We start from the raw sequence: 26,281 nt of genomic DNA on the forward strand, positions 1-26,281 counted from the left end.
CCACCGTGTAGGCTAAAATATGGTTCGGGTGGAGAAGTAGCTGCCTGCAGAGGAGGCAGGATCCTCATGTAAAAGTAAGCAAAAAAGCATGTGAGAGAAGGAAAAAGCGGGAGTGGGATGAGAAAAGCTGGAAAAAGAGTGGACTGATGTTGGTCACCATATGATGTATTCTCACATCATGAGGCTACTGGTGCATTGGGTAGAGTTAAAACTAAGTGATAGCCTCATGGGCTTGTGCTGATGTGGCTGCGCTGGAGCGACCACTTGATGCTTCTTCCTTTGTACATGCCCTGACTATGCTCCATGCATGTTTACATACACATGATAATCATTGGGTGCGAGCGTGGAAGTCAGCCTAGCTGCAAGCACATGAGGGCATGAGCAATGGAGGCAGCTGTCCAACTAGGTTTGGATAATTTTTTTGACATATGCATACCATGTCATGGTCCCATTAATATATCTTTCTCTCAAAAGCTGATTTGGTTTTCTCTTTCTCTCTCATATTTTCACTCAGTTTTCACTTTATGGCTGAAGAGGCTGCCTCCTGATGAAGAGGCTACCTCCTCATCCGAACCTACTTTGGACCACCCGAATCTAACTAAAGTTGTGAGGCAGTACCTCTAGGGCAGTGCATTGGGCATGCCCTGAGTCTGCCTGGGGCGGGCGTGGAGCAAGGGTGAGTGCGGGAGTACGCCTAGGGCGGCGTGGCCTAGGAGCGAGTGCAGGAGGCCGCAAGCGGGCGCCGCAGGGGTGGGGTCATCGCATGGATACACCGATGCGAGTGGAAAAGAAGAGGGTTTAAGAGAAAAAAAATATTAAGCTTATATTTCACATTTACGGGATCTGTTGGGTGGGAAGCAACGTGGCTCCTTGTTTGACACGAGAAAAACGTCTGTAAAAGACAGATGCGCTACGTTGAGGGGGAGGATGGTAGCGTGTTTCTCTCATGCGCCGGGGTAAAATAAAGAAGTGCGGGCGTGCCAGTGTACCGTAGTACACAAGAAAAAGACAGGGAAGCATGCATTTCATTAATCTCTCTTGGAGAAACAAAGTACAAGTCCCCGAATACAAAGCGCTCCGTGGCCTGCTCGCGCGGCCAGCGTGACTATGGCGATTGCGATCTTCTGGTTCCCGGGGCCTCGGAAGGCACCCGGTTAATTACTCCCGCGGGTTACGCCGCGAGACACCTCCGATTAAGCCGTGTGGTCGTCTTCGTCGTCTTCGCTTCGTGTTCTCCATGCATGATGTGGTGGTGTGTGTGTGTGGGCGGCGGCAGAGCCCGTGTCCTCGTCGGTACACGCGCCGCGAGTAGCATGGCCTTTGTTCCGGCCACGCCCGCCCTCGCCGTCGCGCCTCGTCGGTCTTGACGGTGTTGGTGTAGTTGTAGTTGAAGCAGCATGGGTCCACTCAGCCGGGACTTCTCGACGACCAGTGGCGTCATCGGGGCGCGCAAGGGGTATGCCTCGCGGGAGTAGGTAGTCGATGGAGATCGGCGTCGGTGTGGAACTGACGCATGCACGTAAGTCGGTGTAGCCGACGTGGTCGGCGCCTCTTCCTTAGCCTAACGCCAAGTTTATGGCTGTCGTCGTGGTCGAGGACGCCGTCTCACGGGCTCGTGGAGAAGTAGCGTCAAAAAGGCGCCACGTGTCTCGAAAAGGTGCGGCCGCCCGTCAAGAGCCACCTCCGTGTGGCTAGCTGCCGTGCTGGTGTCATCGGGCTCGTGGGGGAGTAGTGTCTGAGGCACCGTTACGCCTTGAATTTGCTCTCAGGTTGGTGGTGACACGGTGGCTTTAACCAGCCGACGCCAGGCGAACGGCGGTCGCAGAAGCAGACGTGTAGCTTGAGCCTGCACACTGCATCGAAGTGGCCGCTGGCGGTGCAGATGTCTTGGCGTCGAGTGGCCCGTCTGGTCTCCGGTGCATAGCATAATACGGCCGGTGCACCCACGCGGCAAAATGCTATTAGCTCAAATACATTTGCGCCAATGTACATGAATCATGTAGAGCTTTGATCTGGGCGCGCACACATGGGCCACGTTCTAGCTAACCAGTAGCTAGCTAGAGTGTACATGCATGTGTATTTCCATGCACGTCGATATTATCTGGGGGCATGTAGGCTTGACATAGACAAGCTTGCTAGCTCATCCTGCCGGCGCCCACGACCAGCTTCGTTGTGACATTGTTCTCCGGAGTTTATCGTATCGGCGGCTCGAACGGTACAGACGTCTTGGCACGCGTGGTGGCGATGGTGCCACGCTGCGCCTCGGCAACCTCGTCAAGGATGGTGTCATCGCTCGTGGCGGAATGGCGCCGCGCTGCACGCCGGCAGCCTCGTCAAGGTAGTCGTCGTCGCGGCTCGTGGAGTTGGCGCCACGCTGCACGCCGGTAGCCTCGTCAAGGTCATCATCGTCCTCGCCTTGGCGGATGGTGCCGGACTGCACACCGGCAACCCCGACGTCGTCGACGGTGGCATGGTGTAGAGTTGAAGATGGCGCCGCGCTGCACGCCGGCAGCCTCGTCAAGGTAGTCGTCGTCGCGGCTCGTGGACGCCGTGGAGTTGGCGCCACGCTGCACGCCGGTAGCCTCGTCAAGGTTATCGTCGTCCTCGCCTTGGCGTATGGCGCCGGACTGTACACCGGCAGCTCCGACATCGTCGATGGTGGCATGGTGTAGAGTTGAAGATGGCGCCGTGCTGCACACCGGCAGCCTCGTCAAGGTCATCGTCGTCGCGCCTCACGGGTGATGAAGATGGCGCCGCGCTGCACGCCGGCAGTCCCATCACGGACGTCGTCGTCGCGCCTCACGGCTGGTGAAGATGGCGCCGCGCTGCACGCCGGCAGCCTCCTCGCGGACGTCGTTGTCGCGGCTTGTGGGTGGTGAGGATGGCGCCGCGCTGCACGCCGGCAGCCTCCTTGCGGACGTCGTCGTCGCGGCTTGTGGATGGCGAAGGTGGCGCCGCGTTGCATGCCAGCAGCCTCCTCGCGGAGGTCGTCGTCGCGCCTCGCGGGTGTGGTGTTGATGGCGCCATGCTACGCGCCGGCAGCCTCGTCGCGGACGTCGTCGTCGCGCCTCCCGAGTGTGGTGTTGATGGCGCCGCGCTGCACGCCGGCAGCCCCGACACCTGACGTCGTCGCTGCATCTTGTGGAGATGAGGATGTTGCCGGGCTACACGCCGGCAGCCCCGACATGGGCATCGTCCTCATCATGGCTCGTGGGGATGGGCGCAGCGCCGGGCTGCATGCCAGCAGCGCCAACACCGATGGATGTCTTCGGAGCAGCTCGTGTATGCATGCATGAGGAAGAGAGCCAGGAGAGAGGGGAGAGGGAGAGTTAACCGTAATTCTCACCGTTGGAAACCATGGTCGTCTCCTCCATGGATGCTCTCACGTGCTTCCGATCAGTGTTCTCCGGCTTATAGCGGTGTATGGGCTACTGTGTGTAATGGATGGCAAATTGTAGATGGGTTTAGGTCGTGGATGGTTGTGCTTGGGATGGATGAGTGTTGATGTGAGCTGCGCTTGCGTCTTGATCTCCAGGCACCAGAGCTGCCTCCGTCTTCGTGTCCCTTCTCCAGGTACGATGGCTTCTCCGGGGTGTCTTCTCTCCTCCGTCCTCCCTCCGGCTGGTCAGCTATGCGTGCCTTTTATAGGCAGCTGCCGATGGATGGATAGCTGCGTGGAGCGCCTCTCCTTCCGAGAATATTACGGCGGCGATGTCAATCTTCAGCCTCGCACGCGCTTACTTTCCGGGCGAGTCGCGGCTGTTTGAGCGTTCCTGGCTGATGCTTATCTGATCGCTTCGATGCATATGGATCGGTATCAGCTAGCCAAAATATTTATTTTGTTGTGACTAGCTGATCTGGTGGAACGTGACGAGCGTGCCGAGTGCCGACACGATACGCTGCGCCGGCCAGTCGACGGGCACGTATGTACGTGTACGATTTCCCAGGCGCTTGTACATGTGTTAGCGACCTGGACGTGAATCTGACTCATTCACGCTGGGCAAAGCAGACGGATCCACAGAATTGCTAGCTTCATGCATCGATCAAATGATCTGCTACCTCCGTGCATCTATGTACACAACTTCCTTTTTGCAGTACCGGTTTAGACTTCATGTGCATCACATGCTAACTAGTACGTGAATCAATCGGCTTATGTGCATACGTGATCTTTCTTTGCTTGAATTTTTGGAACTCTTCTTTCTATGCTAATTTGCCAAACAATAAAGTACTGCCGCGACTTGTCCAAAATCGCGTCGAACAAATGCCCCTCGCCAAGGCGAGGTCGCGCGCGAAGCAAGTCGGCCTCGGCTTGGCGAAACTCCCAGCGCAACCAGTACATGCGCAGCCTATGCCTTCGCGTCTTGGGAGGCACCCTAGGATGTTGTTGATGTAGATGATCTTTCGTGTTTGAGCGACTTGTCGGAGGTCCGAGAGTTGATGTAGAGAAATTTTCGTGGTTGTCGTGTGCTGATGTGGAGGCAATGATGTAGAGGCAATGTTGCGAGCGCCGAGCGTTGATGTAGAGGCAATGTCGTGAGCGCCGAGCGTTGACATAGAGGAAGTGTCGCGGCTGCCAGGTGTTGATGTAGAGGCAGAGTCGCGAGAGCCGGTTGTTGATGTAGATTGGTGCGGGAAGGTACATCCGCCCGCATACACATTTTGAAGAAGACCGGTTGGGATCGTGTGCGATGCCAACCAACCGGCTAGTCTTCCTTCATCTTTATTCCACGGCGAAATAACATGCCGTGTCGTGGAGAAATTTTATCAATCCAGTCGGGACCATGTAGCCATCATGGTGCCAGCCAGCTAGATTGAAGGGTTTCACAGATTCGCGCTAACCGCACTGGCGCGCTGCACTGTTCATGTATCTTCATGTGTTGATGTAGATGTGCCGCCGAAAAGTCATCGGCGTCAACACCGTCCCGGTATTGCCGAAGTAGGTCGGTGTAGACATTTGATGGTCGTGGCGAGCCCATCATCATGGGCGCCGAGTTGCAACTCAACTTCTGAAAGCGTGTCCCTGTACTTTCTCGGGTTCGAGGAAACAAGAGCAAGGAAACACGGAGCAAGGTAGAGAGTACAAAAAAGAACGGGTTTGGTTTGAGATTTTTAAAATGTTAGCTTTCCCGTTATACACTAGCTATATGTGTGATATCCAAGAAGGCCGCCGAATGACTTGTCATTGGGAACCGTCGAAAGACCATGACGATTATATCTTGTCCTTGCGTGTAAGTGTGTGTGGAGGCGCCATATTCCGAGATGCTTCCAAGAGGCAGTAGAGAGTCATACTCTAGCCCATCATGGTACCGAGGAACCCCACAGCTCAGCATGCCCCCAGCATGATGCCCCACGGACCCAGAGGCTTGGGCATGGTAGGACGGGGCTGAATGGCTTTGGGACAATAGCTTGGGAGTTTCCATGCCCTCTTGAGGGGTGGTGAACAGCTACCTTCCGCCTTCTTCCAATGGTTCCCTCGATCTTCGGGACCTTTATACTTGATTCTTGGATTTTCTGGATGTTTGCCGTCTTGTGAGGGCTGCTTGTACGGGCCATTTGAATGACCATGGACTTCATGAGATTGCATGTACTTCTTTTGGAGTTTTTGTTTGCTTGAGCTTCTTTGTAATTCTTCTTTGCTTGAACTTTTGGGACTCTTCTTCGCTTTCTTGGGGACCCATCTTGAGAACTTGGAAGGCAACCATTCACCTTGGTGGACTACGAAACCCTATGGCACTTTATCTGGAGCTTATGGTGGCACGCCCCAGGGTTGTCACGTGGCTCCACACCTAGTCCAACTTGTGCTGAGTTGGGCGGGCCTTTTATGATCTTTCTCCTAAGGTCTTCCCCGGAGAGTGAGCCTCTGTGAGAGAGTGGCACGCCGGGAAGCATGGGGCGCGGAGCCTCAGTACGATGAAGTGCCCAAGTAATCTTCTCCACTGCCTCCGGAAGCATACACTTGGTACGTGCCGTGCTTTATGGGTGTGAGAGCCGCTCAACTTGCAGCTTGACACATTGTGCCACCCTCCGACAAGCCCCAGGGTAGCCAAATCTTCAATCACAAGCATGGTGTGTTGGGGGAAAGCCTTTTTTTTTGTTGTTGGACATGGTCCGTTTTAAAATGGGGAAAATAAATATCCACTCCATGCATATAAGAATGCACCATAGATCGAGCCGACCGAGGATTCCGCATTATTAAAAAAACAAAAACAAAATGGAAGAGGCAAATGTTTAGCAAAAATATTTTATTAGGAACCTTCCATTGATTGGAGGCATGGACCGGGCTCCCTGAGGATCAACCAGCTGGTATGCACCCCCGTCGTAGACTTGCTCGATGGCGTATGGTCCTTCCCACTTCGGCTCGAACTGCCCCTTCGTCTTGTGTGTGACGACGATGGGGCGCCTGAGCACAAGGACCAGCTCGCCTTTCCGGAAGACGCGCCGCTTGACGAGCTTGTCATAAGCTCTCACCATGTTCTGGCGATAAAGCTCCAGATTTTGTAGGGCATGAAGACGCTCCTCTTCCAGAGCGTCGAGCTCCTGAAACCGCAGGTGTACCTGTTCGTCTTTGGTGAGTTCGTCTTGGATAGCCACCCTTAGAGAGGGTAGCTGGACTTCTAGTGGAAGCACGGCCTCACTCCCGTAGACAAGGGAATATGGTGTAGCCTAAGTTGGGGTACGGACTGTAACATGGTACGCCCATAAGGACTCGAAGAGACTATCGGGCCAGTCTCTTCGGTGCCATGTCACCGTCTTCTTGAGTATCTTGCCAAGAGTCTTGTTGAAGACTTCAATCGCCCCATTGGCTTGAGGGTAGTAGCCAGTGGAGTAGTTCCACTTGATCTTGTACTTCGCCATGAACCTATGCATCTTGCTGGATTTGAAGGCCTTGGCGTTGTCGGAGGTGATGCGGTGTGGAATCCCAAAGCGATATATGATGTTTTGCTCTAAGAAGTTGATGACGTTGTCGCTCTTCACCTCCCGCAGCGGGACAGCCTCCGCCCACTTGGAGAAGTAGTCGGTCGCCACAAGGATGAAGCGATGTCCCCCGGAAGATGGTGGGTCAATAGGGCCGATGACGTTGATGCCCCAAGCATCGAATGGCCATGCGGGAATGGTAGGGTGTAGAGGCGCCGGCGGCTGATGCTTGAAGTCGCCATGGATTTGGCAACCGTGGCATGACTTGGCCACCCGGAGACAGTCGTTCATGATGTCGGGCCAATAGTACCCGGCTTGGCGTATGCCATGGTACATTTTGGCCCCGGCTTGGTGGCCACCGCAGACTCCGTGGTGCATCTCCTGCAGGATCTTCTCAGCTTCACCTCGGTTGACACACCGAAGTAAAATCTCCTGCCCATGAGACCGTTTGTACAAGACGCCGGCCTTATAGACATAGGATGGGAGTCGTCGTTGCAGTTGGCGCCTCTTGACGGGGTCGTCGGGGAGGCTGCCGTGCTTGAAGTAGTCGAGGAAGGGTTGCAGCCACTCGTCCTCCTCCACGGCATTTGTCGTGATGGTATTGACTTCGCCTTCCTCCGGGACGAGCTCCAAGATAGCGGGAAGAAGCCACCGTTCTTCAACCGTCACCTGCGTGGATTTGTCACTTGGGAGAACCAGCGCCGATGCTAGTTTTGACAATGCATCAGCAGGTGCATTCCTCGTAGATGTCGTTGACTTGCCGAACGATGAGTTGAGAATCTCCATAGGCCCGTAAGGAACGAACTTCCATGGAGAGCGCTAGGAGAAGGCCGAAGATGAGCGCCTTGTACTCCGCCTCGTTGTTGGAGCACTCTTCCTTGAGGAGGGAGAATGAGTGGTACATCACCCCTCCTTGTGGTGTCTTGAACACCAGTCCTGCCCCTGCTCTCTGCCTAGGAGTTCCATCGGGGTCGACCTCCGTGCGGGAAGCACCGTCGAAGTAGAGCTCCCATGGTGCTTCCAACTCGACGGCGAACTACTCCTCGTCTGGAAGGTTGGTGATGAGCGGGCAATCATCGGGGACGGGGTGCGCCGCGAGCAACTCCGCCAAGGCTTGAACCTTGACTGCCTTCTTATAGGATCCGCTCTTGCCACGAGCTGGATTTGGAGTGCTAGCATGTAGTGCCTCAACTTCTTTAGTGCGAATATGAGCGTCAAACATAACTTCTCTATTAGAGAGTAGTTGCGCTCAGCACCCACCATGGTGCGGCTTAGGTAGTAGCAAGCCACCTCCTTCCCTTCATCATTGTGCTGAGCGAGTAGAGCGCCTATCGAAGCAGGCTGCGCTGCAATGTACAGAATAAGGGGGCGCCCTTTTACAGGAGCTGCCAAGACGGGTGGACTAAGCAAGTACCTCTTGATGTCGTCGAAGCCTCTTTGACAAGCTTCATCCCATACGAACGGAGCTCCTTTCTTCATAAGGCTTGAGAAGGGCTGAATGCGTCCGGAGAGGTTGGAGATGAAACGGCAAATGTAGGCTAGCTTCCCCTGCAAGGCCCGCAACTCCTTGAGATTGCAGGGTGGTGGCATGTTGAGGATGGCCTTGATCTTCTTGGGCTTGATCTCTATGCCTCGGTGGTGCACGACAAAGCCGAGGAAGAGCCCTGATTGAACGGCGAAGGCACATTTCAACGGGTTCATCTTGAGCTGGTGTTGACGTAGACGCTCAAAGACAACCCGCAGGTCCTCCTTGTGATCTTGGCGTTCTTTGGTCTTGACCACCATGTCGTCGACGTAGCATTCCACCGAATGATGGATGAGGTCTCCGAGTATGTACGTCATGGCCCGTTGGTACGTTGCACCAGCATTCTTCAAGCCGAACGGCATGACGGTGTAGTAGAAGTTGCCCTTCGGGGTCCTGAAGGCGGTGTCAATGGCGTCATCTGGGTCCATCTTGATTTGGTTGTAGCCGGACGAACCATCCATGAAGGACAGTGTGCCATGACCCGTGGTGGAGTCGACGACCATCTCCGTGATCGGCAAGGGAAAGTCGTCCTTGGGGCATGCTCGGTTTAGGTCGCGAAAGTCCTGGCAGACCCGCACCTGGCCGTTCTTCTTCTCTACGGGCACGATGTTTGCGAGCCACCGAGTGTATTTGGCCTCCTTGATGAAACCTGCAAGGATAAGTTTATCTACCTCGGCGATGACTTGGTCTTCAAATTCAGGTCGTAAGCGTCGTGGAGGCTGCTTGACCGGGCGGTGATGTGGATCAATCGCCAGCTTGTGAGTGGCCATCTCGGTACTCCATCAAGAAGCTTCGATAGCCTTCACGCTCCTCTTCTGTTAGCGTGGCGCTAAATAAAAGTGGGGCGTGTATAATCCTCTGTCCCAAGGTTGACCTCCACGAGCTCGTCGATTGTGGGATGCCCACCGTCTTCTAGCTCTTGCGGGGCTGATGTCGAGTCAAGCTCCCCCACCTCGGTTTGGTCGCTGTCGTTGTAGTTTCGTCGATGGAGACCACGACGTGAAGTTTCGGTGTCGTCTCCTGAAGAGACAGACGTAGCATGGCACGTAGCTCGCGGGACGTAGGATGGACCCTCTTCTTCATCGTCGGAGCCGCCAAGGTCGAGGCGGTTGAGCAGGTAATTGTACCGCTCATGCCGCTCCAACTCTGGGGAGATACGGAAGCCAATCTTGTCACTTTCTTGAGCGATCCCGCCATCCGGTCGCACCCGCACTTGGGTATGACGGAGCACCAAGTCCTCGAGTCTTTGTATAGAACTCGGCGGTTCCTTCGGCGCCTCGCACGCTTGCGTTGACTCTCCGTGGGAGCGGCGTGGATTCTAGGAGGCTTAGATGGCGTAGGTAGAAGTGGTGGTGCAGTTCGCCTCGTGGACGAGGCAGGTCCTTCCCTCAAAGGTTGCACGTGAAGTTGGTCTCCACGCCTAGCGGGTGAAGAAGCTCGAGGAGGAATTGGAGCTCGTGGAGGATCCCGGGGTCTCCACTGTTGAGCGGGACGAGGGTTCCTCTCGTCCTCTTGGTGACGTGACCACCGGTTCCAACATGGGGGCATGTAAGGATGCCCCCGCTGAACGCGTCGAGTGGGTGAAGCTTGTCGTCGAGGCCCCAGCGTTTGGTGCTCGTGCTGAAGATAATGGTTAGGGGCATGGCGCCTCATCCTTCCCCCAGCTTCCGCCGATGAAGAACTTGGCGCTCCTTGTTCGCGGAGCCGCCTTTGGATATGGTCCATATGCTCCTGTAGCCGACGGAACTCCTGCCGCAGGTCCTCTCCGCGTGGTGCAGGTGCCTCGCTCCGAAGAACGGTGAACCTGTTGTCATTGCGGATGGAACGTCCGCCTACCTCCGAAGGGTGGAAGCATGGTGCACACATGCCTCTCTGAGCATCTTCGGAGTTGGTGGAGACCGTATAGCCAGCCAGAACAGGCTCTTTGCGGGAGCGCCGTTTCCAGAACTCCTTCATGACGGCTCGTCTCACCACCTCCTTTGCTCTTGATGACCCACTCGCCCCATCGTCGGGGGGCAAGTCACGTGTGATTGCCTTGTCCACGAGGTCCTTAACGCCGAAGGACCAATCCTCCTCTTGCATCGCACTCCGAGCGATGCGGGAGCTCATTTGTTGGTGGAGTCGTCGCACCTTGCGGTACTTCCTCCTGTAGTTGCGTAGTGTATGCGGGCTATCAGACGAACGCGCGTTCGTCACAAGCCTCCGCAAATTCTGCGAAGCATCCTCCAAGCCTTTGAGGAGCTCCACTTCGGTGCGCCAAGTCGTCGTAGGGGCGCGAAGTGATGCAGCACCCGCCTTCTTGCTTGCGGCCTTAGCTTGGAGGCGTTGAGGGGCCTCCGCGCTGCCATTGATGCCGGCCCTCGTTGACTCCTTCAACAGGGCGCGTGCCTCGAGCATTAGCTCGCGGCGCTCCTTCTGTGCTGTGGCGGATGCCCGCCTTTGTGCCTTCTTGGATTGCACAGTTTGGAACTGCGCTGGCTCCTGGGCTTGGTGCATGTAGGTCTTGGCGTCATGCCTGATGACGACCATGGGAGGCAGCTTGGATCCAAAGTGGATCACCCAAGGCTCCGAGGTGTTGGCGCGGGACAGTCCTCCTGCATGAAGAGGATTCTTTATCAGCGGAGCTCCACGCTGGTTGCTTCTCATGCAAGATGCTGTGTGGATTGGATGAACCGGCGAAGACGACTTTGACGACCACAACGAAGCAAAGATGGGAGGAGAACCAGGTCCCACCGGGCGTGCCAATTTGTTTGACACGAGAAAAACGTCTGTGAAAGACAGATGCGCTACGTTGAGGGGGAGGATGGTAGCGTGTTTCTCTCATGCGCCGGGGTAAAATAAAGAAGTGCGGGCGTGCCAGTGTACCGTAGTACACAAGAAAAAGACAGGGAAGCATGCATTTCATTAATCTCTCTTGGAGAAACAAAGTACAAGTCCCCGAATACAAAGCGCTCCGTGGCCTGCTCGCGCGGCCAGCGTGACTATGGCGATTGCGATCTTCTGGTTCCCGGGGCCTCGGAAGGCACCCGGTTAATTACTCCCGCGGGTTACGCCGCGAGACACCTCCGATTAAGCCGTGTGGTCGTCTTCGTCGTCTTCGCTTCGTGTTCTCCATGCATGATGTGGTGGTGTGTGTGTGGGCGGCGGCAGAGCCCGTGTCCTCGTCGGTACACGCGCCGCGAGTAGCATGGCCTTTGTTCCGGCCACGCCCGCCCTCGCCGTCGCGCCTCGTCGGTCTTGACGGTGTTGGTGTAGTTGTAGTTGAAGCAGCATGGGTCCACTCAGCCGGGACTTCTCGACGACCAGTGGCGTCATCGGGGCGCGCAAGGGGTATGCCTCGCGGGAGTAGGTAGTCGATGGAGATCGGCGTCGGTGTGGAACTGACGCATGCACGTAAGTCGGTGTAGCCGACGTGGTCGGCGCCTCTTCCTTAGCCTAACGCCAAGTTTATGGCTGTCGTCGTGGTCGAGGACGCCGTCTCACGGGCTCGTGGAGAAGTAGCGTCAAAAAGGCGCCACGTGTCTCGAAAAGGTGCGGCCGCCCGTCAAGAGCCACCTCCGTGTGGCTAGCTGCCGTGCTGGTGTCATCGGGCTCGTGGGGGAGTAGTGTCTGAGGCACCGTTACGCCTTGAATTTGCTCTCAGGTTGGTGGTGACACGGTGGCTTTAACCAGCCGACGCCAGGCGAACGGCGGTCGCAGAAGCAGACGTGTAGCTTGAGCCTGCACACTGCATCGAAGTGGCCGCTGGCGGTGCAGATGTCTTGGCGTCGAGTGGCCCGTCTGGTCTCCGGTGCATAGCATAATACGGCCGGTGCACCCACGCGGCAAAATGCTATTAGCTCAAATACATTTGCGCCAATGTACATGAATCATGTAGAGCTTTGATCTGGGCGCGCACACATGGGCCACGTTCTAGCTAACCAGTAGCTAGCTAGAGTGTACATGCATGTGTATTTCCATGCACGTCGATATTATCTGGGGGCATGTAGGCTTGACATAGACAAGCTTGCTAGCTCATCCTGCCGGCGCCCACGACCAGCTTCGTTGTGACATTGTTCTCCGGAGTTTATCGTATCGGCGGCTCGAACGGTAGAGACGTCTTGGCACGCGTGGTGGCGATGGTGCCACGCTGCGCCTCGGCAACCTCGTCAAGGATGGTGTCGTCGCTCGTGGCGGAATGGCGCCGCGCTGCACGCCGGCAGCCTCGTCAAGGTAGTCGTCGTCGCGGCTCGTGGAGTTGGCGCCACGCTGCACGCCGGTAGCCTCGTCAAGGTCATCATCGTCCTCGCCTTGGCGGATGGTGCCGGACTGCACACCGGCAACCCCGACGTCGTCGACGGTGGCATGGTGTAGAGTTGAAGATGGCGCCGCGCTGCACGCCGGCAGCCTCGTCAAGGTAGTCGTCGTCGCGGCTCGTGGACGCCGTGGAGTTGGCGCCACGCTGCACGCCGGTAGCCTCGTCAAGGTTATCATCGTCCTCGCCTTGGCGTATGGCGCCGGACTGTACACCGGCAGCTCTGACATCGTCGATGGTGGCATGGTGTAGAGTTGAAGATGGCGCCGTGCTGCACACCGGCAGCCTCGTCAAGGTCATCGTCGTCGCGCCTCACGGGTGATGAAGATGGCGCCGCGCTGCACGCCGGCAGTCCCATCACGGACGTCGTCGTCGCGCCTCACGGCTGGTGAAGATGGCGCCGCGCTGCACGCCGGCAGCCTCCTCGCGGACGTCGTTGTCGCGGCTTGTGGGTGGTGAGGATGGCGCCGCGCTGCACGCCGGCAGCCTCCTTGCGGACGTCGTCGTCGCGGCTTGTGGATGGCGAAGGTGGCGCCGCGTTGCATGCCAGCAGCCTCCTCGCGGAGGTCGTCGTCGCGCCTCGCGGGTGTGGTGCGCCATGCTACGCGCCGGCAGCCTCGTCGCGGACGTCGTCGTCGCGCCTCCCGAGTGTGGTGTTGATGGCGCCGCGCTGCACGCCGGCAGCCCCGACACCTGACGTCGTCGCTGCATCTTGTGGAGATGAGGATGTTGCCGGGCTACACGCCGGCAGCCCCGACATGGGCATCGTCCTCATCATGGCTCGTGGGGATGGGCGCAGCGCCGGGCTGCATGCCAGCAGCGCCAACACCGATGGATGTCTTCGGAGCAGCTCGTGTATGCATGCATGAGGAAGAGAGCCAGGAGAGAGGGGAGAGGGAGAGTTAACCGTAATTCTCACCGTTGGAAACCATGGTCGTCTCCTCCATGGATGCTCTCACGTGCTTCCGATCAGTGTTCTCCGGCTTATAGCGGTGTATGGGCTACTGTGTGTAATGGATGGCAAATTGTAGATGGGTTTAGGTCGTGGATGGTTGTGCTTGGGATGGATGAGTGTTGATGTGAGCTGCGCTTGCGTCTTGATCTCCAGGCACCAGAGCTGCCTCCGTCTTCGTGTCCCTTCTCCAGGTACGATGGCTTCTCCGGGGTGTCTTCTCTCCTCCGTCCTCCCTCCGGCTGGTCAGCTATGCGTGCCTTTTATAGGCAGCTGCCGATGGATGGATAGCTGCGTGGAGCGCCTCTCCTTCCGAGAATATTACGGCGGCGATGTCAATCTTCAGCCTCGCACGCGCTTACTTTCCGGGCGAGTCGCGGCTGTTTGAGCGTTCCTGGCTGATGCTTATCTGATCGCTTCGATGCATATGGATCGGTATCAGCTAGCCAAAATATTTATTTTGTTGTGACTAGCTGATCTGGTGGAACGTGACGAGCGTGCCGAGTGCCGACACGATACGCTGCGCCGGCCAGTCGACGGGCACGTATGTACGTGTACGATTTCCCAGGCGCTTGTACATGTGTTAGCGACCTGGACGTGAATCTGACTCATTCACGCTGGGCAAAGCAGATGGATCCACAGAATTGCTAGCTTCATGCATCCATCAAATGATCTGCTACCTCCGTGCATCTATGTACACAACTTCCTTTTTGCAGTACCGGTTTAGACTTCATGTGCATCACATGCTAACTAGTACGTGAATCAATCGGCTTATGTGCATACGTGATCTTTCTTTGCTTGAATTTTTGGAACTCTTCTTTCTATGCTAATTTGCCAAACAATAAAGTACTGCCGCGACTTGTCCAAAATCGCGTCGAACACTCCTTACACACGGTTTTTAAGGACGATATTTACGAGATCTATTAGAGTTGCATTGAGCTGGGATTGATAGATCAACCATTCTGGATCTATCCTCACCTCGCCTGTATCACCTCTACGATTTTTTTCTCGATTAAGGAGCATAGCCCCAGCCTCTGCATCCAAAAGATGCACACAACCTTTTGCTTTATTAAATTATTCGCAGTGCCTTATAAAGAAAATACAAAGATCAACTTGAAGCCTCCTTCCTAGCGACAAGTCGCTATACCGACGATGAAGTGGCACTACAAGAAAACCCCTTCTACTGCAACACATTTATGTGTATCTAAATGTCTAAATTGGCGTTGCTAGAGACTTTACCAACGGATAAAAATGCGTTGCGTTTTTGGGTGTTGCTAGATTATAATGCAACACATATAGATCCGTTGGTAACAAGAGGATTAGGCGTTGCAAATTTGCAACGCTAGGTGGCAACATTATTTATTCGTTGGTAACTTAGGGCAAGATCACTATGTTTCTATGCTTATAACATGGCAATATGTATCACCTCCACATCAATATACTTCTACACTTGTATCAATTAGAGAAAAAACTGAGCACTTCAATTTTATTCATGATGATTGACTTAGATATTTCATATAGACATACAATCGAGGTACATGAGAGGATTTGGACGAACGCAATTCGCGGTCTATACAATATTTCTATTTTGACTCTACTACAATCTTTCTGCGCTACTTTCTCTATTTTGCCTTCAAATAATTTGTCTGCACTTCCTTGTAAAGGAGATCTGTTCCGACATTCTGAGTTGAATATCCAAATATAATAGCTCGTGTTGGTTTGACCTGTAAGAAAAATAAAAATATTTATTTGCATGTCTTCAAAGACAGTCAATCAAATAGATAAAAGAAAATAGGGAACAATACTTTCTTCCTGTAACTATTGTGCTCGTTCTCAAATCTCCTGATTCGTCTCTTCATCTCATACTAGGAAGAATCAACCTTTTGTTAACTTGTATATGCATATAGTTATTCTTGCACGGAACTGTGCTGTATAGAAAGATATAATCAGATTGATACAGCAAAAACAGATCAACTGCAGCGTAGCTGTCAGTGTAATAAGAATATGATACTTAATCCAATCGCTCACCTATTTGCGCACATGTATGTTCAACAAGAAATGGAAATTATCTGGTGGATAATTTCTTCCAAGATTTGGGATGATTTTTTACTGATTATCATACAGAACATATACGATCTAAGCATCTAGAGCAGAAGCCAAAATATAACAAAATTGATCTCACAGTGCATTGTTTGTTCACGGGGAAGACATTCTCTTTGACAGATCGGCCACGTCGCAGTGATTGCAGATCCTATAAATTCTCTTTGACGAGACAAATCACTGAAAATCGATCAATATTTTTCAGGGAGAAATGCATAGAAATTGAAGGGATAAGAGAGAACTTCCTGCATGCATATACATGGCAAGGATGGCTGGATCTCGGGCGAGCGATGTCGACATGGCGTAGTTGAGTCTCACAATGGGCCATCAGCGAAGACCACCCTAAGCATCGCATCTAGCTGCTGGGACATGTTGGAAAGGTGAGCAAGGACGATTGTACGTAGTCGGCGGCGGCACGTAACCGGCTGGCGCTGGAGGTTCTACAACCGCATGAGTGCTGCCGGCGGCGCGCTCTTTTTTTCTGAGATCTGAAGTGCAGGGTTGGGGTTTGGTGAAATAAAAGAAGACGCGGACCGGCCGTTCCTCTATTTTTGCGAATGAGTTTGACGTTTGCTTCTGCACAGCGACAATTATGCGTACCAGTGCGTCTTCTATGGAAGTTGGAGCCGCGGGACAGCATTTTTTTTGGGCATGCTAAATTTCTGCAACGAATCTAACTCCAACGCCATATATGTGTATCTACCACAATTTGGTGCAGCACATACCTGCACCGTTGGCAAATATTTGTTGCTACATGGGTGTTTTTCTTGTAGTGTGGGTGACCATGAACAAGGTCATACTCTCTGATGATACACCAACGCACATCATCCAAAAAGCAAAACCCTGAGGGTGTGCCAGGCTTGCCGTCGATGTCACCATAACACCAGACATCTCCACCATCTTGCACGCGTCCAGCAGTCCTCGCCCGTCTTCGATACTCCGCAGCTCCACGCCGCTGAGAATCATCGATAACAACGTGGTAGATGAACACCACTCCACAAAAAACCACCTCCATCCAGCCGCTGCTCCAAAAATGATGCCCCAAGAGGTAGCACGACGCAGGGAGCATCGTCATCGTTCGATCCTGGCTGGATCTAGGGTTTCCCCTGGAGCAGCACGAGTGAGTACCCACAGACTGCGACGACGATGCCTTCAAGAAGGAAGCGACGCTTAACGCCGACATCGCCCGCCAATCGTGACACGGTTTTCATCGATAGCCGCGAGTCCCCACTCGGCAAGAGCAAACGGAGAGACCAGCAAAGATGATGCCTTCGCAGGGGAACGACGCCAATAGCCGCCGCCATCATCCGCCAAGAACTAAGTCAAGGCGCGGTGTTCACCGGTGGCCCCTTCGCCGCTAGCTCGTCGTCGACTAGATCTTCATCGCCGGGTAGAGGGATCTCGTGATCCGCCAACCCAGCAACCAGCCGACCTCCTCCGGCGAAGAAGAAGGCCGCCTCCACCGTCAAACCCAAGGCTACTGCCCCGGGCGACCTCGTACCGCGGGAGAAGCCCAAGATCATCGCCCCACACCGGCGAGAAGCGGAGGGGATGGCGTTGTCCGCCACCAGCGTGCCACCGACAGGAGGCGGGGAGTCCGTAGCACTCCTCTGGCCACCATCCCCGTCCATCCATACGGGAGGCGGGTGGGCCGCCGTCGCCCTCCATCCCTGTCTGACCGCCGCCGCCCAGCCATCCGGGAAGCGGGAGGGCCGCCGCCGCAACGTCGTGAGTGTTGTGAAGTGTATATGTGGATTGCCTAGCCCTTTCCATCAGTTCGGACTTTTGGTTCAAGTGGCTAGTGCATGAAGCTTAACATGGTATCAGAGCCCCAGGTCTCAAGTTCAAATCCTGTCTTTCACATGGTTTTCGCAATTAAGCCTAAAAATTGTTGTTGCCCCCCTCTTTAGCCACCGCCGTTTCGGTGTGCTCTTCTTCTTTCACGTGTTGACTTTCTCTTCTCCCGTCACACGCGAGTGGGGGTGTTGTGAAGTGTATATGTGGATTGCCTAGCCCTTTCCACCAGTTCGGACTTTTGGTTCAGGTGGCTAGTGCATGAAGCTTAACAGTGAGAAGCTCCCTGGCCGCCATCCCTGCCGCGTCACGAGGGAAGGCTGCCGCCGCCTCCACGCCCCGCAGTCTTTGCCCGGCGGCGGCGGAAGGTGTCTAGGGTTTGGGGGTCGGAAGGGGGTGCGGATTTCTGGGTCGGGAAAGAGTGCCAGTTCAAGGTTGTTCTTTCAGACTGTGTCCAAACAAAATGGGGAGAATTTCACTTCCCAGCCTCTGCACCAACTAGGAATGCACACAACCATTTGGCATGAGTACTAAGATTTTTAATCTTGGTTAAGATTAAAGCATAGTCCCCAACATAAATTGCATGAGTATCAGGACCAGCCTAGGCCTCAAGTATAAATAGGAACCTAAATCCGCGTGTTCGTGAGGATTTGAACTCAGGTGCTGGGTTTATACATCAGCTCTACGAATGTATAAGCAATAACCATTCTTCCACACGGGCGTTGCAGTTCGTAGGACAAGGTTTAGCCCAAAACAACAAAATTGTGGCCAGTTATTAACGGTTCAGTGTGTTTTGCCGTATATGCTAGAAATGCCCCGAAAATAGGTGTTAAGGCGATGGTGTGAGATCTACCTTATCCATAATTACTTTCATTTGCAACCAATGATATTTCGCATATTTTGTAATATGTTTGCATGGTGCCGATTGATGACAGAATGGTAGTTTTAATGCTGATTATAATTGTTAAATATGCACCCGAAGCAAGGAGCGCATGTGCCATGTGTATAATTTGGGCAAGTTTAAATTTGAAATTAAAATTACGGCACATTATTGGTTTTGCAGACTGGTTTGCTTAAATTGGGTAATTCCTCTTTATGTACGGACTAGCATAATGCCCGCGCGTTGCTGCGGAAGAGCGAAGTTGTAGACCCATCAAGATTCTATGAATATAATATGGTGTTTGACCAGCTACTTTGCATAGGCGCATGTGCATAATAAATATTTCAAGCATGACACCACTACTCTATCGGCCAGCGTCAACCACCGTTGTTGTTATATTGGCCGACGCCTACCACCCCGGCGTCGCTCTATCGTCTTCCACCACATCTCCATGCCCAGTGAACATGGCCCTATTTCGTGCTCTATGGGAGCCCTAGCTAGTGTCCATGCCGCAGCTCGGTCGTTGCCGATCAGCACCTTCACCTCCTACTCCGACCATCATTGTCAACGGCTAGGAGCGAAGCAGCTCGTGAGAAAAATATCTAGCAATATACATTGTTCCCTATGCACAACTGGACCCGGTGTCGGTCGCGCAAAGCCAGTACCATGTGTGAGCGTTGCCAACATGACAATGGGCTCGTAGTCGGTGTGGTTACTCTTCACACCGCCAACAACCACCACGCTGATGGCGTTTTGGTCGCTCTAGTGGTGGCAGATAAAAAACATCACTACAAGAAAATACCAATCATTGCATGATCTCAAAAAATACAAAAATAACACAATTAGAATCATCTCAATCTGTAAAAATTAGATAATAAAAGTCTGCCTCATTTTTTTTCACTTGTAATCAGAATTGAGTTTTAGAGAAGCAAGGGATAAAGGTTTTCTCATCGTGGCTAATTTCTTCTCGAGCGAGTCTAACATGTGCGCTGTGGGTGTGGCGTCCCCGGCTTTTGTAGACGTCTGTGCGCCCGCAAAGGGCCGGTTTGACCTCACTTCGCTTCTTCGATTCGTTCATAGGACTATTCACGGCGCGCCTTCCAGTCGGTCCGTTCCGGCGAGGTCTGCCGCCTCTCTCGTGTCCAGGCAAGGGACTATATACAGCGTCCCGTACAGATATTTATTTAGGCAACCGATTCATATGGACTTTCCTTTCGTTGGGACAGTGCAGCCACATTCAGTGATTCAGAGCAATCATATTGTTGTTGCTTGTTGATTTCCGAGGCAGCTTTTTTTTTTAGAAATCCGAGGCAGCTTTCTGATTGCTGACGTTCCAGGCAACTTGCACGTATATGAACCGGTAGAACCGTGTCTAAGGAAGTGAGGTGGGATCATTTTGGTGGAGCAGATGAGTTGGCTTAAGCGACGAACGACGAACGAAGAGGATACAGCGTCACACTTTTTGTCAAGGCCCAGCCTACAAATTATATTTAAGGACCCACTTCGGTCTGACCTAAATATCAGGAACGATAGGAAGGAGACGCGCGAGACAAAACCATACGTAGATACTTTTTGAACCTTTTTTGAGTGCTAGAGGGGGTAATATTTAATTTCGTGGGAGGGTAAATTCGTCCAAAAAAGTGTTGGACCAAGGAAACAATCCTTCCTTTATTATTAGGTATATAGAGTACGTATTAGTACGTTTGTACCTTCCTCTACCACACGAACTCGGAGTAGAATACGGCATCGGAGCCGGAGCGGCGATTTGGCTCCCGGGAGCATTTGCTCCCGGTTTTTTCGAAAAATCAGAACAAATTGAAAACTTATCAAAAAATTCCGAAACAAATCATGCACGTACCTGACCATGGCACGCACCAACGTGTAAAATTTCGTTGCAAAATATCATCGTATGCGTCCTGGACAAAAATGACAAATTTCTGACATGAAATGAGATCCAAAAATTTGAATCTCAGATCTGGAAATTTGTCATTTTTGCTCAGGATGCATATGATGACATTTCGCAGCGAAATTTCACAAGGTGGTGCGTGCCATGGTCAGGTACGTGCATGATTTTTTTCGGAATTTTTTGAAAAGTTTTGAAAAATAAAATTTGCTCCCCAAAATTCCGGGAGCAAATGCTCCCGGGAGCCAAGACGAATTTCCGGGAGCTCCACTCGCTAGCAATCCGATTCGAATATGTTGTAGTGTGTTCGTCCCGGACACGCAATAACAGATTCTGTAAACAGGTTGAATCTGATCGGAAATTCGTCTTGGCTCCCGGGAGCATTTGCTCCCGGATTTTTGGGGAGCAAATTTTATTTTTCAAAACTTTTCAAAAAGCGCTCCGCCCTTATATACGACCGCACGTACGTGATTGACTCTCACGTTCTGTGTCCTGTTTTGGCTTGCGCTCTCATTGATCGATCGAGATTGGAGCGGAAGGTATGGCGATCGCCGGCGCCAACATGTGGGCTCTCCTTCTCGACAAAGACCCCGGCCACAGCGCGGCCGCCGGTGACCTCGCCGTGGACGTTGTCTACTGGAAGCTCAAGAAAGCCGCGGTCGCCGCGGTCGCCGCCGCCGTCAAGGTAGAGGATACACCGCCTGCTCGCAACGTCACCAAATCGGTGAATAGTGTCGACAAGTCCAAGAAGATGAAGAAAATCGCCACCGGGTGCAGCAAGCAGGCGGCGCCGTCGACTGCCATCGTGCATGGCGGCGGCAAGGTGAACATCAACGGCGCCGCTGGGGACAACAAGCAGACCGCAACGGCTGACGGCGAGGAGCTGACCGATATGTGGATACGCAGATATTTGTCTCACGAAGAAACCAGTAAAAAAGAAGAGGAAGAGTTTGTCGTGGTCGCTGCAGGTGGCGGCCGCCGCCGAACGGTGGCCCCGCGAACACGCAAGGCTGCCGTCGTGGAAGGCGTCACTGTTCCCGCCGGCGCCAACATGTGGGATCTCCTCCACGACAAAGACCCCGGCCACAGCGCGGCAACCTGTGACCTTGCTGTCGACGTTGTTGACCGGAAGCTCAAAAAAGCCGCCGTCGTCACCTCCGTCAAGGTAGAGGAGACACCACCTGCTCGTAACATCGCCAAGACGGCGAAACGTGGTGAGAAGTCCAAGAAGAATAACGAAGGTGCCGCCGGGTGCAGCAAGAACTCGCCCGCGTCGGCTGCCATCGTCCGTGATGGCAAGGAGCCGATGAACGGTGACATTGGGGACAACAGCCAGACCGCGGCGACCGACCACGAGGAGCTGACCAACATCTTGATACGCAGATATCTATCACAGGGAGAGGCTAGCAAAAAGGAAGAGAAAGAAGCGATGTTCACCGTGGTTGCAGGCAGCCGCCGCCGGAAGGTAGTCCCGAGGACACGCCAGCCAGCAGCTGCGGAAGGCGTGACCGTCACCAGCGCCAACATGTGGGCTCTCCTCAGCGACGAAGACACCGGCCACGACCACGACTCCACCGCCGTCGTCCCTGCCGACATCGCCGAGGTAGAGGAGGCCCCGCTGGTTGATAAGGTATGTTTAGCTCCAGGTGGTGGGGCCAAGCCGGCGAAACGTGTCAAGAAGAACAAAACGAAGAAGAAGAAAGACGCCGCCGGGGACAGCAAGCAGGCTATCACCGTGGTCGCCCCGCCGAGTGAAGAAAAGGAGGAGATAAGTGACGCCGATGAAGAAGAAGAGATGCCCGGCGAGGTCGTCACAGGCGGCAGCCGCTTTCGGACGGTAGCCTGGCGCGTATGCAGGGCGGCCGTCTCGGTGGCGCTCTTGGCTCTTTATTTCCAGGTCGCGTCGCCGCCAGTCACGGCCGTTTGATGATTATGTTATAGCGAGCACAAGCAAGCAAGCCACTAGTAACTAGTATAGAAGTAATAGAGTTATGATTAATGTACTATTAGAACATCGGTATCTTCTTATGTAATCAGGATTTGATATGAACTTAAATTAAATTTATATGTACGCAGAAGGACTTTTTCATATAAAACAAGACACACTGCCAGGGTACAGGTCTTATGCAAATAGCAACCCAAACGATCCGTTTGTTTGGGTCAGCCCGCGAACAGATTGCGTGCCACTGTCCAGCTGGCGTAGTCCCATTGTGACCTATGTTGTCAATTGACCACCGAGGTTCCTTGCAAATTCTTTGCATTTTGGTATAAATCATGTAAATAGTACTAAAAATAAGTAAAAAAAATACATGTATTTGACCCCAACCCTAGCCTAGCCTCCCGCACCCCCGCACCCCAACCCTCCCGCCGCCGCCGCCGGCAGCGCCGCCGGGGCAAAGATCTCGGGGTGTGGCGGCGGCGGGGGCCATCCCTCGTGACGCGTCGGGAACGGCGGCCAAGGAGTCTCTCACGCGGCGGCGGCCCCTCCGGCTCGCGGGGCGGCGGCGGTCGGACGAGGATGGAGGGGGCAGCGGCGGTCCTCCCGGGGACGATCCAGCTGCGGGCTGCGGCCTCCCCGCCTCCCATCGGCGGCATGCCGGCGGTGGTGGCTGGTGGAGGCGGGCAGCGCCTTTCCCTCCGCCTCTCGCCGGTGAGGGGCGATGATCTTGGGCTTCTCCCGCGGTACGAGGATGCCCGGGGCAGCAGTCTTGGGTTCGACGGTGGAGGTGACCCTCTTCTTCGCCGGAGAGGATCGGCCTGCGGTTGGTGGTGGTGGATCTTTTGATCTATCACCGCGTTCCGACGGCGAGATGGAGGTGCTTGGAAGCCGGCGATGGTGTCGCCGGTGGAGGGTTGGAGTGGCCAGCCCAGGATGGTCGCCGACGTGGGGGTCCGACCTGAATAAAGGCGGTGGTCCTAGGGCCTCTCTTGCGTGAAGAGGAGGACCTACCGGAGGCCTGGATTCGTGATCTGGCCGGAGTGTTGAGTTCCGGAAGGCTCCGCCGGCGAATGTAACCGTGCTTTTGCCTGGAGTTTGCTGGATTGGAGGTATTCGGTCGTGCGCACCCATGTTTTTATTCCGACCGATTGGTTGAAGCTCTTTTTCTGTGTTGATATCAAGTGACTATGGATCCATGATGAAAGTCGGAAGAAGAGAATTTCATGAAGGCCGGAGGGGAGGACTAGCTAAGGGAGGTTCAAGTCTCTGCGTTGTTGAGGGACTTGCTTGGTGTTCCGGGCTTCACGGCAGCGGTATGAAAGTGGGGGCGACAACACAGGTGAAGTGCAGAGTCCTACCTTTCAGGGTGAAAACCCAAGGTCTGGCCTTAATTGGTTGTGCCTGGCAATGATCTTGGTGGAGACATTGTTTTGAGAGAGGGGACCATCTTCAGGGTGAAAACCTAAGATCTTTGATCGGGCGACGACGGTGTTTGAGCACTATTCCCTTCTTGGAGGCGTCGTTTTTGGAGAGTCTGTAATTCAGGTGTTGTCTTGGCGGTGGATGTATTGCTGTTGTTAGGCCCGAGATACTGTAGCGGGACTTTTTTTCTTAGTTTTCTTTTCTTGTTTTTTGGCTGTGTGCATCCGTAGTGCCATTAAGATAGTGCGTTGTTGCAGAGGCTGGGTGTAATTGGTATCTTCTTGATATTAATATATTCCCTTTATCGAAAAAATTTGACATCACAGGTTTTAAATAACAACACACACTTCAATGTCTGGCTCCACCACTGCTAGCGTTGCCCATCCATTTGGTCCGTTGGCTATTTGGCCTGCTCACCGAAGACAAACAATTTGAAATGAAGATTGAAAAGCGTGCGAACATTAGATAGAAATTTCATTAAATCAAACGTAATTTAAATAGTTTAAAAATAAAATCTAGACCCTTGTTTGAAGCCGCCGTCTTCTTCATCGTCGGAGATGAGGTCGACGAAGAGCGGGGGACGCCCCCACAGCTTATGCGTCCAAGCAAGGACATCCGACGGCTGCGGCACATAGTGCGGTTGCTGCGACATGTACTGCGGTGGTGTGGCTGGCAGCGCGTACTGCGTAATAGGTGAGACCATCTGGTCGTCCCATGCTGCTTGTGGTAGCATGTGTGGCGGCAATGGTGGTGCCGATGGCAGGGAAGCAACATGCTCTGCCACCATTGCCGATAGCTGGACGACGTTCTCCCGCCCTGGCGAGGACCACTTCGAGTCCTCGTCAGTCTTTGACGTGACCAGGGCCGCAGGGCGGCAGCCATGGCTGCCTCCTCGTCGTAGTCATCGGGGACGAGCGCCTACATCTTCATAGTGGCCAGAGGCGCCGCATCCTCCATCTCCTCGTCCTCTTGGCCCTCGTCTTTGTAGGCATCGTCGACTTCGTCCTTGCTGTCGGGAGCAGCGTCGCCGGGTAGGAAATCCCACGTATTGCGGATCGCTCGGTGTGCCTCGTGATCCGAGACAAGGAAGGCGCGGCGAGAAATCTTCGCGTAGGTACGTGTCCTCGTACTGCAGTGCCGGCAGTGGCCACTCAATTCGTTGTCACATCTCATGGCGTAGCACCCGCTGATCCGTGAGCAGAACCGGGATCCTCCCCTTGTTTAGATGCCACCCATGTGGCAGGGAGATGTCGCGGTGGTGGCACGGATCGCCTAGTTCCCACCGTCGTTGCGCCTCCAGCATTGGCACATACCGAATGTTGTGGCCCGGTTGTTACTGGGGAGGAAGCGGTGTCGCCACCGCTTGTGGACCAACGAACTGCTTTGGCTGTGGGGGTAGAGGCAGCAGGCAGGCACGCGCAGGTTTCCGCCGAGGTGGAGAATCCTGGCAGCAGCGGCAGACGAGGACTCGGCCTCGTGGTCGTCGGTGGACTTCTTCTTTCAGTTGGGCAGCTTCATCTCCATCGTGGCGAGATCTTAGAGGAGTGGCAATGGCACTAGTCGTGGGAGTGGGGGAGAAGAGGAGTCTGGTAGACAAGGTACACCATCCTTCAAACGTAATACGTACTCCGTGTAGGATAACGTTGCATAGAAAACAAAAAATTTCCTACCGCGAACACGCAATCCAAGCCAGGATGCAATCTAGAAGACGGTAGCAACGAGGGGATTATCGAGTCTCACCCTTGAAGAGATTCCAAAGCCTACAAGAGGAGGCTCTTGTTGCTGCGGTAGACGTTCACTTGCCGCTTGCAAAAGCGCGTAGAAGATCTTGATCACGATCCCTCCGGCGCCACGAACAGGCAGCACCTCCGTACTCGGTCACACATTCGGTTGTTGATGAAGACGACGTCCACCTCCCGTTCCAGCGGGCAGCGGAAGTAGTAGCTCCTCTTGAATCCGACAGCACGACGGCGTGGTGTCGGTGGCGGTGGAGAACTCCGGCGGAGCTTCGCTAAAGCACGCGGGGGATATGGAGGAGATGTGGGGCGGCTAGGGTTTGGGAGGGGGTGGCCGGCCACTTCAAGGGGGGCGGCCAGCTTGTGGTCTTGGGGTGGCCGGGGCCCTCCCCTTGGCCCTCATTATATAGGTGGAACAACCAAGAGTTGGTCTACAAGTCTTCGAATAAGACCCCAAACCAAAACCTTCCATAACTCATGAAACCTACCCAAGCTAGGACTCCCACTAGAGGTGGGAGTTCCACCTTCCTTGGGAGGGGGTGGCCGGCCCCCCTTGGGGAATCCACTTGGGACTCCTCCCCCTTAGGATTGGCCGGCCATGGGAGGTGGAGTCCCACCGGGACTCCACCTTCCTTGGTGGTTTCTTCCGGACTTTTCTAGAACCTTCTAGAACCTTCCATAGAACCTTCCACATCATTTTAATTCACATAAAATGACATCCTATATATGAATCTTATTCTCCGGACCATTCCGGAACTCCTCGTGATGTCCGGGATCTCATCCGGGACTCCGAACAAATATTCGAACTCCATTCCATATTC

Source organism: Lolium perenne, chromosome 4 (genome assembly GCF_019359855.2).
Source record: "Lolium perenne isolate Kyuss_39 chromosome 4, Kyuss_2.0, whole genome shotgun sequence".
Lineage (NCBI taxonomy): Eukaryota > Viridiplantae > Streptophyta > Magnoliopsida > Poales > Poaceae > Lolium > Lolium perenne.